At 34.9% G+C, this 15913-nt stretch overlaps 1 long non-coding RNA gene across 1 annotated transcript in view; it reads left to right on the plus strand.

Moving 5' to 3' along the window:
- The window catches only part of LOC109351034, a 19416-nt gene that overhangs the window by 1363 nt on the left and 2140 nt on the right, over positions 1 to 15913 (plus strand). Inside the window, exon 2 of the long non-coding RNA XR_002108175.1 lies at positions 15041 to 15043. This is a non-coding gene — a long non-coding RNA (uncharacterized LOC109351034). The remainder of the gene's footprint in view (positions 1 to 15040; positions 15044 to 15913) is intronic.

The following is a 15913-nucleotide window of genomic DNA, read 5'->3' on the forward strand; positions in this document are numbered from 1 at the left end:
GTCAAGTCTGGTAAGCACCACCCAGCGCACCTGCTTCACCACTAAGCTGCTTGTTCAGCAGCTTCTGACCGTGTTGACTGGGATATGGCTTGGTGCTTTCTGATCTGGCCAGGAGTCTAGTTCTCCGCTGAGCAGCTTGGTTTGACCGTTGAGCAGCTTGTTCAGCAGCTTGGCTTGTGCCAAGCTCGTGTCTGACCGTGTCAAGCATATTTCTGACCGTGCCAGGCCAAGTCTGGTGCGAGGCTAAGCAGCTAAGCATGTCCGGTCAGCTGCCTGGTTGAGCAGTTTGGTCCAGGTCAGGCAGGTTGCCAGGTCAGGCAGGTGGCCAGGTCAGCTCAACGGGTCAGGCAGGTCAGCTCAGCGGGGCTTGTTCCACGCTTAGCTGCCTGGTTGAGCATCTTGGTTTTCTTGACTTTTGTTGCTTTTTGACCATGAATCGTTTTTCTTCTTTTCTTCATTTTATTTCCTACAAAATACATAAAAAGGCAATACAAACACAAATATACCAAATTGTGATATTTTATACAAAAAGTATTATTTTAAGTTGGTTTTTCTCAATTATGCTTAAGGTAAGTGCCATAAACGTGTATGATTTTTAGGTATGTTTGGCACTTATCACTCATACAATTATTTGATGCATTCAAGTCCAAATATTATAGCTTCTAAGTTAGAAAGTAAAGCATGTCTTCTTGAAAGTGCCTCTACCACAACATTGGCCTTACCTTTCTGATGTTTCACCACCTATGGAAATTGTTCAAGAAGCTCAACCCAATTTGCACGTCTTTTATTTAACTTTCCTTTCCCTTGCAAATATTTCAAAGATTCATGATCACTACGAATCACAAATTCTTTGGGAAAAAGATAGTGTTACCAAATTTGTAATGCCCTCACTAAGGTATACAATTCCTTATCATAGGTGGGTTAATAAAGTGCAGCTCCACTTAATTTCTCACTATAATAAGCAATTGGATGTCCTTATTGCATCAAAATAGCCCCAACACCAACATTAGAGGCGGAAAAGAGGGTTTGTATGGTTAGAGACATAAGGTCTGGGTTGGTCTGTGAAGAGGGTTTGTATGGTTAGAGACATAAGGTATGGGTTTGCTGGAAATTATTCACTTGATATGTAGGTGTTGGTTCGGGAGAGGCGTACTATGAGTTGTTGATCGTGTACCTGATTTACTTTGTTCTCTTTCCTCCTTGGAGGCACACTCTTTTTAGCAGCACTACAATCCCCTGACTTGTCGACAGTTTTCCATTGTTAGACAACATCTTGATTCGACCACCAACATCCATTAATTCCCAAAAGTTCTTATTGGCTACCTCTGCCATGATACGAGTAAAAGGTGACCCTAAGGTCCCCATAAAGTTTGAGCACATCGCTGGCAGCGTCATCTTGGGCTGAACCTGGATGACCAAACCCCTCCACCTTATTGTATACTCCCGAAATGATTCGGTCTACTATTTCTACATTGCTCCGAGTTGTTCATGGGTTAGCGCAAACTCCATGTTGAAATTGTATTGGCCCATAAACATATCAGCAAGTTCAGTACATCTTGAAATGTGGCCCAAGTCTAACTCCAAGTACCCCTCTAGTTTTGGACCTGTCAGATTTTCGTGGAAAAAGCAAATGAGGAAAACATCCTCCTTGGACCACATGGTCATCTTTGTGGCATAGCTAACTAGACGGAACCATGGGTTGCCACTTCCATTGTACTTAGAAAAATCTGGCACTTTGAAGTCCATATGGATCACAATATTGACAGAGTGGCACAAGTCCTCAATTTGGAGGGTACGTGGGCATCAGCCCCCTGAATCGTCTCCAATTGCTCCTCAATCTTCTCTATCCACTCCTCGTCAGTCTTGTCTTTTTCCCGGTTAGGTTGCTATTTACGATTAGGGGTGCTCTTGTTGGTGGATCAAACATGGGCACCCGAGGTCGTTTGAAACAAGGGCCAATAGAGCCTGCTGCCTCTTGTTGGACATTCCCCATGGGGCGATGCCCCTCCCTGATTGGAATGGAAAACCTTCCATTAGCATGGTCTTCTTAATGAAAGGTTGGGAAACATTCACTTGTGATCCTCCACCATTCATCCTCCTTGGTTCATAGCTAGACGGGCCATACTATCCTTGACATCTTGCAGCATGTCTTCCATCCTATTCTGCACATGAGCCAACTCATCCATCTTCCCCTTCACTTCATCAATCTCCTCCCCAAAGTTCCTTCCAGCATACGAATTTATTGCATCCATTCTTGCAAGTGATCTTGTATTGTAGGAATGGCTTTGACTGAAGTTGTTATTTTGAGGTCGCATAATGGTGTTGAATTTAAAGTCCTAAAATTTAGACATTCATTAAATCATCATTTCTTAAGATTAGTTTAATTGCGGTTAATTCCCCTTTACCCAATGATGAAATGTTCGATTAGCATTTGACGGCCATCCCACAACTATTTTTTTAAGTTTATAACCCTATTAGATCATATTTTGGTTAATGACAACCATAGAAAGTGCACAAGGGCTCCATTTTATGGTTGTATTTTGAGCTTTGTGCTAGTAATTCTATCTTGAGCCTTGAATTCTTCCCAACCAATCGTCTAGGTTTGTCATTTTAAAGGAGTTGAATACAATGAGAATGACTACAGGAGATTGGAGATTGAGGAGAGAAGAATGGGAAAAAACAGACTTTATTTATTGCTAATTTTCTTTCTCTCTTTTTTTTGAAGAGGGAGGAATGACAATATTCTTTTCCTCTCCTTTTAAAAAAAAGTACATATGTCCATTTCTAATCATCAATTATAATGACATCATCATATTCTTCAAGCCAATCATAGCTGACGATCTGCCACTGTTCCAACAAAAATACAGACATGTGTCTCCATATTTCTTTGCATTCCTCCACTTCCTCAATCATCCTTCTAGTAGTCTGTAGATCGTTTCACTTATCCTCCTCCTTCTAGCTAAGTTTGAGGCTCATGTTATTACATTCAGACTGCAACTCATATACTTTCCGTTTGTACCATTTCGTCTTGCTTGTAGCCCTTGACCAAGCCTCTCGGTATTCATCATTTTTTGTTGAACTTCTTGCAAACGGGAGTCCTGCTCTACCAAGTGATTAATCTGATATTGTCCCTCAACATCTTGTTGATGACTTAATCTGAGATCTCTTTCCAGCTTAGCGGTCTTCATGTCTCTAAGATGGACGACCCCTTGGGGATAGATTCTCCTCTCTTGGTAAAGGAGGCAAGATGGTCCCCTCTCCCACCGTAGAGACTCTCTACAATTGTCATGCTCAGGTGTGTTGTAGACTCTCGTTGCCCCTCATTATTGATCCTATCTGATGACTAGACTATCCTAGGCTTACTTGATCTACATTATTAACTCCTCATCTTCTTCATAGAGGCGATGACATCCTTAGGTTTGTCACTTGGTATAATCTACATCCTTCCAAGTTTTCGCAGTACTAGTTCTGGTGTGTAGAAGAAACATCATTGGTGCCTAGTAAAGGAACATTAATGTACTAACCACACCGAATTATCATGCTCTTCTATGGACACCAATAACGCTTCCACCTGTACTCATTTAGTGTATTGAGGGCTGAAATGTTGACATCGACAAACAACAGGTCATACAGTCTCCCATATTCTTCTAGGAGTTCATTCTAAAATTCAGTTGGAGTCTTATCAGCGATCGTGAGACTACTGAGGCTGTCTATCTTGAAATTTTTCTTCACCCTTCTTCTCTCTCTGACATTAGTATTACTAGCATTTCGTTGTGAGTCCATGGCCTATGGCTGTATGGAACAAGATATCATTTGTAAAAGATCCTAAAAGAAATAATATGACAATGTTAGTCCTTTCACATATGTGTAAGCAATGGATGCATAATTTTATGTGTTAGCTTCACATAAGTGAGACAATGAGTGTCACAGTGACATGAATGTCGCAAGGATCCCCATTTTATTTATTTATTATTATTATTATTATCTTTTTTTCGGAACGCGACAATCATGAACTTGAATGATTGAGTGCATGAAAACAATTCTACATCGGTGAATGTAATGCATTTTTTTATATATGACATGCTTATAGATTCTATCATGAAATGATTCCTTTATTATTTCTTTGAGTTCATGGTATGCATGTGGATGCGATAAATTTTTTTTTTTAGCATGACGTGTATATAGATGCTATTATGACATGGTTTTTTATGAGTGTCTGATATGCATGTGGATGCTATGATTATATTTGTTTGAGCCTTCCATCATGGGACAAGGATACCTAAGTGTAGTGACACCATTACACTAGTCAAGCTCATGCGACGATGAGTCATTATGATCGTGGGATATAAGTTTTCTCGGCTTCATGACAAATATGAAATAAATAACAAAAAAAAGTAGACTCTCATGTCCTATACAAGGGTATTTGATCCTACAAGGTTTGTTTGGGTATAAAAGGCAAACACCCTAAGGAGAATTTCTAAGGTCCATATATGCATAATTTGGTGGTACTAGACTACCTCTAGGTCCCTGGACTGACATCACTAGTGGAAGCTGACGACCTAGAAATCACAAATATGACATGAAGATGTACGAGACGCCATATGTGCCATATTTGTAATATCCAGTAACAATCTGAGTGATACGCCAGCGCAATATCAAAATGTGCACAGAGGCCCAATAACAACAAGCCAATGTATACCTAATAGGTAAATAGGCACGATAGACAGCCGAACGGAACAATGCATGATATGTGAATTGTGTTTGGGAGTGTACAAACCTCAATAATCAGCAATGCATACAAACCCAATAAATCACCCCAAAACCTATACATGATAAACAAACACAACTTCTATATAAGAGAGTTAAATATATACAACATAAAAGTGATTAAAAGAAAAACAAAGTAACAAAAACAAAAATAAAAAGGTTAAAATTAAAATAATGACCAAATATCCATATAGTTAATCCTAACATGCCTGACTCTCATCATCCCCAGCGAAGACGCCATGTTGTTGCTACCCCTTTTTTGTGAGTGCGACGGGAATAATGCAAATAAATGCAATGGAGTCGCCACCGTTTTTTTAGAGGGAAAACATGAAAACCCCTTTTTGATATGCTCATAGAGAAAAAATCAGTTTGGGAGTCGGCTATGAATGAGGAAAGTGTTACGCACCTCATATTGTCCGTTATAAAAATGGTACCTAGATCAATTTTGTGGATATTCATTCAAGACATTATTATAAAAATAAAAACCCAAAAATAGATTTATATTTCTTTGTGTCTAACAGGGGAGGGTCTGCTTCTACGTATCTCTAGCTGCAATTGAGACATCAAGACTACGTAGTTCTTTAAGAAAAGTTGATTGGTTGATATTTTTTATTATATATAGTTTTTATTAACCTATTTTATAGGATAATTTGAGAGTCGCCTGCAACTTATGGTACTTGGACAGCAGCTGCTCAAAGCACATGACGGGCGATAGAAATAAGTTCTCTGTCCTTACTCCAAGGGACAAAGGCTATGTCACATATGGTGATAACAATAAATGACAAATACTTGGAGTTGGTAGAATTGCCAAGCCACCTTCAACAACTATAGAAGGTGTATTGTATGTTGAAGGACTCAAGCACAACTTACTAAGCATAAGTCAATTATGTGACAAAGGCTTTTATGTGGCATTCTACATGGATAAGTTGCATCATCAAAAGTAAGAATTCTCAAAACTCTAAACTCATTGCTAAGAGGATAAATAATATATATAGATTGACATAGACTCCTCTTTCCCAATAACATGTTTAGTTGCTAATGATAATCATGATGCATGGCTTTGGCATAGGAAAATTGCTCATATTCATATGGACCATTTGAATAAACTCATAAAGAAATATTTAGTTTTTGGTTTACCCAAAATGAAGTTTATTAAAGACAAACTATGTAGTGGTTGTTAAATGGGTATACAAACAAAGACTTCTTTTAAACCTAAGTATATGGTTTCTTCCGATAGACCATTGTAGTTACTACACATGGAATTGTTTGACCCCTCAAGGACAAAAAGTTATGGTGGTAACTACTATGGTGTTGTAATAGTAGACACGAGATATACTTTGACTCTATTCTTAGTTCATAAGAATGAGGCATTCAAAGCCTTTAGCATTTATGATAAAAGAGTTCAAAATGAAAAATCACTAAAAATCGCTGCTATAAGAAGTGATCATGGGGGAGAATTTCAAAACTCTTCGTTTGAAGAATTCTATGATGATCCTGGCATCAATCACAATTTTTCTGCTCCTACAACACCATAACAAAATGGTGTTGTGGAGAGAAAGAATCGGTTTTTAGAAGAACTGGTTCGTACAATGTTGAATAACACTAACCTCCCAAAATATTTATGGGCTGATGCAGTAAGTACTGCATGTTATGTTTCAAACCAAGTTCTTATAAGACCAATTCTTATCAAGCTCAACCAATGTCGATACCATTGCCGTTAATGTCAAGTCTTGGGCCCCTATGGAAATCGTTTCTCCATGCACTCTTTAAGAGAGTAATAGTTGTGTCAATATAGACATCATGATATCAATAGCATGTCCACAAGGCATAATTTTTGTAATCTATAGTTATTACGAATTAGTTTGCATTGTTTTTAAAATTATTACGAATTAGTTTTAATTTTTTTTAACAAGATACGGTAACACAATAAGGCACAAGGCATAAAGTGGGGTTACCCAACCTCGTTTTAGCCAACATAAAGTAATGTGCAAAGCACTCAGCCAATAACGTACTTTGCATTATTTTTAAAAATTATTACAAATATTTAATAAGCTAAGGTAACATGACAAGACACATGGCCCATAGTGAGATTACCTCACCTCGTTTTGAACAACATAAAGTAACACATCAAAGCCCTCAACCAATAGCGTACTTCATATTGCTTTTTTTAAGGTATTACAAATTATTAAAAAAATATTTAAAAAGATAAGGTAACACGACAAGATACAAGGCCTATTGTGGGGTTGCCTCACCTCGTTTTAGACAAAATAAAGTAACGCATAAAAGCACTCAGCCAATAACGTACTTTATATTGCGATTTAAAATTATTACAAAACAATAACAATATTTTTTTTTGGTTTTCCACAGGTATCCTCGCACTGGAGGCAATCATGTCCGAGCCGAGAAAATCCACAGGTACGTGGGGCTAAGTCTCCCAGCGGATATTTTTTCCATCCACAAGACTCAAACCCGAGACATTGCTTAAGGAGAATCAAGTATGTACCACTTGAACCAATACTCATTGGTAAAAAAGTAACAATATAAGATAACATGACAAGACACTAGGACTATAGTGGGGTTACCTTAGCATGTTTTGATAACAAAAAGTAACACTTTAAAGCACTCAACTTTTAGCATACTTTACATTGCTTTAAAAAAAATTATTATTTTAGAATGCTTATTATTTTATTGCTTTTTCACATATCATCATATATTTCTTTACTTTGAAAAGAAAAAAGTAAATAAAAAAGAATAAAAATAATAATAAAATAGTAAACCAAAAAGATTAATTTCAAAAAGCAGAAAATAAAAAAAATAAAAAATGAGAAAAAAAGAAAACAAACAACAATAAAAAAGGATTTGGGTTTCGCAGCTTAGGATGCAGCCCCATTCTTCTCCCATCGGGCCGCTTGAGCCAACGGCGGTGGCATTTCTCACTGTCGCCGAAGTCCTAGCGGTGTCCAGGGTGCCTATAAATAGAGGGCCCCCTCCATACTTTCAAAACATTCATTCTTCATTGCATTCTTCACTTCTTCTCTCCACAAAATTTCTCTCTAGAATTCTCTCATCTTGGGGCCACGGTTCTAAGCTAGTTACTTAGGTAAATTCTTGTAAATTTCTCTTAGAATTCAAGAGGAGAAAGGAGTTAGCAAATGGGATGCAAAAGTTCATTTTGTAATCTCATTTGGGTCCAAAAGCATCTCATCCTTGGATAGATGGCTCATGTTCCTGCACATTGATTTGGATTATGGTATAATGTTATTTCTTTTCTTCATTTGTATCATCTTTTGATTTCAATATGTTCAAGTTATTACTTTTGGTTATTTTATATTATTTAATAAGTTCTTAATGTGGTTTAAGCTTGATCACCTAAAACTTGATTTAATGATCCAAAAATACTTCCTCTTAAGGTATTGAGAAGTGAACTAAAAAGTATATCCTACACCTTAGCTAACTTGCCATATCAAAGCATCCACTTTAATGCACTTGTGTTCAAGGGTAAATAAAGTTAATGGAGCCTAAAGAAGTGTGTGACAACCTACTCTGACGAGTGGCAGTTAATTATTATTTAATGTATTATACAAGATTTGAAAATAATCTTTTCTATACTAGTACACTAGATGGAAAGTTACAACATGGTGTTTGGAATTAACCAAAGTATAAAACATAACTTGTTTAATTTTTTCAAAATCATTTGAGTTTACAAATAATTCCATATTTCAAACCAATTTTCTCCTAAAAAATTTGTGAGTATTAGTTTATGTTTATTTATTAATTTTTAGGCAACAAGATAACAAAAACCATAAAAAAAGTTGTGAATCATTCTTTTTGCTATAATATGCCCATATTATTATCTTCTATTATGCAATTCCCTTTGGTTCGACATAACCCTATACTATACTACAATTGAATCTTGAAAAAGATGCAAGTGTAAAATAATAAAGTGTTAAACTTATAAATTTTATTGGTTGAAACATAACATATTAACAAAAGTGCACATCAATTCATGATTTGTAACTATGTGAATAGAAACAACATACAAAAAGTGCAATTCAATCAATGGATTGTTACTTGACAATAAAAAAGTAATGAATAATAAATCTAACCGTTAACATTTACTTTTTGTCATTTATTTTCCGCTACTGACATTTAATTTCTGTCATTTACTTTCCACAACTAACATTTACTTTCAGTCATTTACTTTTCTGCAACTAACATTTATTTATTGCTTTATTCTTTTATTCTATATATAACCCCTTCAAAAGAAGTAGTACATTTAATCGCTAACTTTATTCTTTTATTGATTTTATTATTCATTTATACCAACCTTTCGTAATACATGGTATGATTAACTTAATAAAATGAGACCAACCTATATGGCATGGTTAAAAGGAACCCGAGTAAATAGATAAAATCACTAATTAAATAAATTTTTCATCAGTCATCACTCTAATTAATTAAATAAACTTGGAATTGGGAAAAATCCTTTCAACAAAGGGGGGGGGAATCTTTCAACACTAAATGCATTAGATATCTTAAGTGTTGTTTATATACCATATGTGGAAGTACTCACTCTCCTAACATTTTACGGAGTATGTGACTTCATGGAGAATGATTGTGCCATCATCCACAGGAAAGGAAAGACAATTCTTATGACTAGGTAGTGCGTCGCTCTGTTGTAGGATGTAACATCTTAGTTAGTCTATTATATTTTGTCCATGACAAGTTGAGAAATTTGACATTGTTTTGAAATTCAAGTTCGTCTTTATATAAAAGATATTTGGAAAAAAATATACTCCACATTTTCAAAATAGTTTTGCTTCTGCAATAGATTGTTTCTTCACTTGTGTACTTATTTCAAATTCCACCAAGTCAGGGTGTTACATAAAACTGCTCATCAAATGGCACGCACAGTGTGCTCTAAGTCATACGAAGCACAAAAAATCATGAATGAGTTTAACTATTTGAAAAAATGGAACAAAATCATGAAATGTAGAAGGAATAGTATATAAAATAGAACTCTAAATCAACACAAAATCAATAAGAACCTCAAATCAAATAGAACCCTAAATTACACAAAATCAAACAGAACCTCAAATCAAATAGAACTCTAAATTAACACAAAATCAAACAAAACCTCAAATGAAATAGAACCCTAAATCAACACAAAATCAAACAGAACCTCAAATCAAACACTACAATAAATTCATTGTGATATACTATAATAGATTAATCCCCTAATAAACATAATTAAACTCACCATGGAGAGTGAAGTGAATAAGTCCAACCCCGTAGTCAAGTGATTGAACAACACAACAGTTTAGTGAACGACTGTGAATGTGAGAACACGAATGAGGTGATGAAGAACACACTTTGAAGTTCAGTGAGAGAAACGAGAAAAAGAACTTTGTTAAATTTAACATCTGGGGAAGTTGGAAACTTGGGATGAATCTTATGCAATTAGAAAGGAAAAGAAATTTGAAAAATAAATTATTTAAGAGTGAATTGTCCCTCGGAAATTGAAATCATGAAGGAAATCAAATTGAGTGAAGTGAAATCATGTTTATGGTGATAATAAGGATTGAACAGTTTTGTAAGAAGGTGAAGTGAAATCCATAAGGGTTTCAGTTTAGGTTTGTAAATGAACTCTAACCTTTGAGTAATTAAATTTGTTCAAAAAATTAAAATGAAGTTTAGGCAATGGTTTTTAATAATGAATATAGAACGGTTTTAACATGGTGGTCTTAAAGTAAAATATGCCACAATTTTCAGAATAATTATGGCAATAATACTAGAACAATTATGTCAACAATACCAAAAATCATGGTCCAATAAAATGAATAGGCTACGGTTTCAAAACCGTGGTCTTAAAGTATAATAGGCCACAGTTTTGAGAACAATTCAACAACGATATAAAAAACCATGGTCAAATAGAATCAACAGGCAATAGTTTTAATATTGTGGCCGATTGTACTCTAAAACCACTGTTTTAAAACCGTTGAAGGTGGAGGATTTTCTATAGGCCAAAAATGTAGTAGTGCCCTTTCGATTTTTTTGCTGATTACTTTGGAAACAATGGTTTGCAAGGAGTTGTTGATTGCTATTGTTATGTGTTTGGGTGTGAAGGTTTGGAATGATGAGAGAGAGAGACAAAGAGTTGTTTTTGTAATGGGAAAGTAATGGATATGCAATAATAAATTAAATAAATAGTCAAAGAGAATGGGGTTTCTTTCAAATTGATAGTGGAGGTTGAAAACCTCCATAAATTATACAAAAAAATCCACTATATATCAAGTTAATTGTCTGACCCGCCTAATTTGATTTATTTGGGGAGATTTGAATAACCTCCACAAAAAACCTCCACAAAATGCAAAATTTGGTGTAGTAGTAGAGATCGATGTGTATGAATTGTGCAAAATGTTGGGATTGTCAGGTACCCATTTCGTAGACAAATTCATTTCTCTTAGCACAAATACGTGAACTTCAACATCTTTAAAGGGGAACCATACATGATATGTGAACCCTAACTTTACCCTCATTACTTATATTCAATTTCTTAGGCTTGGTATCATAGTTTTAGGGGTTTTGCAATCCATCAGAGAATAACTCTTCCAGATTGAAGGCATTGCAATCTTGTATAGCTTACCTTGGTGCTCTTCCATGGAGGGTCTTCATCATGTCTGCTCATATAGTGTAAGGATTATATCTTAAATTAAGTACTTGTAGAATGGAGTTGTGTCTCATAGGTGTATGAACAGTGTATGACAATGTAAAAATTCATATTTCACACCATATGACTCAAAAATGTTTGAGAGTGTAATCAATTGGACTTTCATAGGTGTATGAACATGGTATTACAATTGCATTTGAGTTAGGTTTTTGACTCAATTCGTTTTCAATTTGTTCTTGCATGTATAAAGTATGGATTAACTAGAAATAAAGAAGCAAAATTACACATTACGTAAGTGGAATTACATAAGCAGGGGTATAATTCATAAGTAGAATTTACTATACATTATAATTCACATAACATATGCTAGATTAGTGAACAACAACATAACATTAATTCACATAATACATTGTAGAAAATAGTTCAAATGAGAAGGAGATAAAATATTAATTATTATTATATATAATAAAATATTTAATTATTACTATAAATTTATTTTTAATAAAAAGGAAAATAAAAAAAAGGAAGGTTTACCTCCTATGCTGCGCCCATGTGGTAACTTGTGATTGGGAGCTACTAGTTTGTTGGGTGTTAGGGTAACAAGGTGGCTCAATGCGGAAAATGGTGGGAGTGAGCGGCAGAGTGGATGTGGGACATGAGATTGGTATCCATGTTAGTGTCTGGTAGCTAGGAGGAGAAGTTTGTTGCATGCTAATGTGAATGCGATGCATGTCACATTTGTCGTCATTTCAAGAGAGTCTTGATGATTTGGTGCAACGTCACTAGATCTTGGGAATCGGCGTTGGTATTGTCTTTTCGTACTAATGATTGGAATTGAAATCTGTTTTGATACAATACATTTTCCTTGGCATGACAACTGAAGAATTGTTTTCCGCCATCAAATATGTTGGTGGTAAATACGGTATTCGGATGCAATTTAAAATCTTGGTTGATAGCTCTTTATTTTTGTAATAGTTTTGAAGAAGATCTAGTGTTTTAAGTTGCATACTATAATCACAATTTTGGTATGAGTGTTATTATATTGAGATTTTCCATAATGTCAATGCTACCATAACGGTTAGTTATTATGAATTGATTTGAAATGATTATTAAGTGAAAAAATAATTATATACCTCCGAAATGAATTACCTCAATCATTCTTGTAATTTATTTGAGAAGAACAAGTGCAAATTTCTTCAAGTTTCTTCTATTTTCTTACCTTTTATACAATATTTAATTCTCTACTTTTCTATTTAAAAAATGTCAATCATAAGTTTATAAGGACTAATAAAAAAGTTTCATATCTATATACTTTAAAATTAGATTCTCATTATATTGTTCACCACCTATACATATTATTTTCATTAAAGAATCAAAGGCTATTAAAACTTGAGTAGTAAACGACCCATTGAGAGTATAAAAGACCCTTACAATATTAGTTCATAAAATATTTTAGGTTCTCCTAATAAAATGACAGCATCATAAACATCATATGATACATTATGGCAAATCAGTCCTTGTACTGGTACGATATGCGAATTATATTGGACATGTAACGAAACGGATAGAAATCGGTCAATCCTTATCATATTGTAAGTAATTAAAACATTTTAATAAGTAATTTATATATTACATATAATACAATTTATTTCACCTGTTATAAAATATATAACTTCAACATATAGTTAGAGATAGGCATGTTTCCCTATTTTAAGGTAGGCATATTTCCCCATTTAAATGGCATAAAACAAATATACTTTTAAATAGCCTTATAGTTTAGAGTGGACTTTAAACAGGTTAAGCATATGCCTTAATTTTTTAAACATGTAAATATGTTAGGTCATATATTATATAGGAGGTGCCTGTTTAAGAGAAAGTCAAATCTAGTCTCACTAGTTGCCACATGTAGTGGTAGGTGAAGGATGGTGGGACCATACGAACAAGGATGATTACATAATAAATGATGTGGTCAATCTTACTCTTTTGACCATTGACTATTGTTGTGACCTTACTTTTTAAATGGAACAATAACAAAGAAACTGCATAGGTCATAGACTGACTTCTCACTTTGAGCAAAATAGAACAAATCAAACAAATAGGGATAAGACTATTAAGATTCAATAATTTAATGCGACTTAGGAAGAGGTCAATGCAATTTCGTCCTCTCCCAAATAATTTGGAGTCATCACCATTTTTGCGGTTAAGACAAATAAAAATCTCTTTCATGCCAAATTTTAAAACTAAGGTGATGTGAGCCCAATCAAGCCCAATGTGGATGAAGAAATCATAGAAGGTCTTGGAGGCCCAATGATCAGAACAAGGGCAAAGAATGCACAACAAGCACTCGACAATTTAGTTCTACTTCTAATAAAAGCAAGCTAAAAAATGATTAATGAAGAATTCAAATTGACAAATTGTATCATCCAAATATAAGGTCCACTTGAAAGTCATGTGTTTGGAGAAGGAGGATGATGTGGAATTGTGAATCAAGCCAAGTCATTAAGGTTTCATTGAAGATGTGAAGAATTGTTTAATTGGGACCCTTATACACTTTGGGCAGCCCCCCTTCATCTATTCCTCACATTTTCATCAACACAATATAGGAATCTTGAGTGTTTTATGGTAAGAGTAAAGTCATGTAGTTCGTGTGGAGTCCTTCAAATGAAATTGTAACCACCAATTAAAGATGAGAGGGGAGCGTGTGTTTATTGCTTTGTTGGCTACAATGAATTTTCTGGTGGCTATTAAAGATAGGATTCAGTGTGTTTTATGGTCTTTAGTGTGTGCAATAACATTCCCTATGAGTGGGCCGTGTGATGGTGATAAGTGCCAAAAATACTTAATTTTCATACACCTTTCATGGCACTTATCCCATGCAAATCATAGAAAACCAACTTAATTCAACACTTTTTAAATAAAATGTCATAATTAGATTATATATTTTTCCACCTCTTTTCCATGTCTTTGTGTAAAGTTTTTAAGAGAAATCAAGAGAATATAAAATCAAAAGAATAGTCAAGCCAAGAGGTGTCCACATAAGCCAAATTGATGCACTCATGGCCTCTAAGCAAAGATTACATCATGCATGACCTCACTTGACATAGCCTCTAAGCACTTTTTAGAGTAGCTTAGAATAGCTGGTCAAGTAGCTCACATAACTTATTCATGTTTTTCAAAATCATTTGAGTTTAGAAATAATTCCACATTTCAAACCAAACTACTCCTCAAGAATTTGTGAATATCAGTTTATATTTTTTACCTAAATTTTATGCAACAACATAACAAAAATCACCAAAAAAGTTGTTAATCATTATTTTTGCTATAATATAAAATTGGTGCCCTTGCCGGGAAATTGCTTTTTAATATAAAATTATTATTTAGTATATTATATCATTAATAATTGTGCATAAAATCTTTCTGTTTGCTTTTTGTAAATTAATGTTTTTCTACTAATCTCTTCCTTGGAAATAGACAAAAATCTATTTATGCATGAATTTTAGGAACCAACAGGTAGAATTTTCTTTCGATCCCGAGTTAGAAAAACTTTGAGAAAGAAAAAATAAAGCACATAAAAAAGCAAACCAAGCCCAACCTATTCCACAGGAAGTAGAATCATTAATGGCCAACAATCAACAAAATGCTGATGGTTCAAGAGTTGAGAACCAACCCAATGTTGGAGGTTTTGTAAGATTCACTCCAAGAAACATGATTAGGATAGGAAGGCTAGCTGGCAATCAAAAAAATCCAAAAATAAAGTATGGATTAGTGCAACTCATGTATGCAAATCCTTTTACTAGATTGGATCATGAAGATCCATATAATCATTTAACAAAGTTGTATGAATTAGTCGGGTTGTCAGAATTTTTGAGGCAGAAGAAGAGACTGTATATCTCAGGCTTCCTTTGACTCTCATTGGAAAAGCCAAGGAATGGTTCCTGGATTTACCCACACATAACCAAAATAATTGGAACCTAGTGGGTGATAAGTGCCAAACACACCTAAATTTCATACACTTTTATGGCACTTATCATAAGCATAATTGAGAAAAACCAACTTAAAACAAATACTTTTTGTATATAATATCACAATCTTGTATATTTGTGTTTGTATTTTTTTTTTATGTATTTTGTAGGATTTAGAAAGAAGAAAATAAGAGAAAAAAGATTCATGGTCAAAAAGAAAAACAAGCCAAAATCAACGTGCTCAAGCAGGCAACTGAGCGTGGACCAAGCCACGCTAAGCTGACCTGGACACTAGCCTGACCTGGACCAAACTGCTCAAGCATGCAATTGAGTGGACCTGCTTGGCCGCTCAGCCTAGCACCAGACTAGTCCTGACACGGTCAGAACTCAAGCTTGACACGGTCAGACCCGAGCTTGGCACATGCCCAAGCTGCTCAACAAGCAGCTTAGCGGTGCAACCAGGCAGCTCAGCGGAGAACCAGATTCCTACCAGATCAGCAAGCACCAGGCCACG

Source organism: Lupinus angustifolius, chromosome LG06 (assembly GCF_001865875.1).
Source record: "Lupinus angustifolius cultivar Tanjil chromosome LG06, LupAngTanjil_v1.0, whole genome shotgun sequence".
NCBI lineage: Eukaryota > Viridiplantae > Streptophyta > Magnoliopsida > Fabales > Fabaceae > Lupinus > Lupinus angustifolius.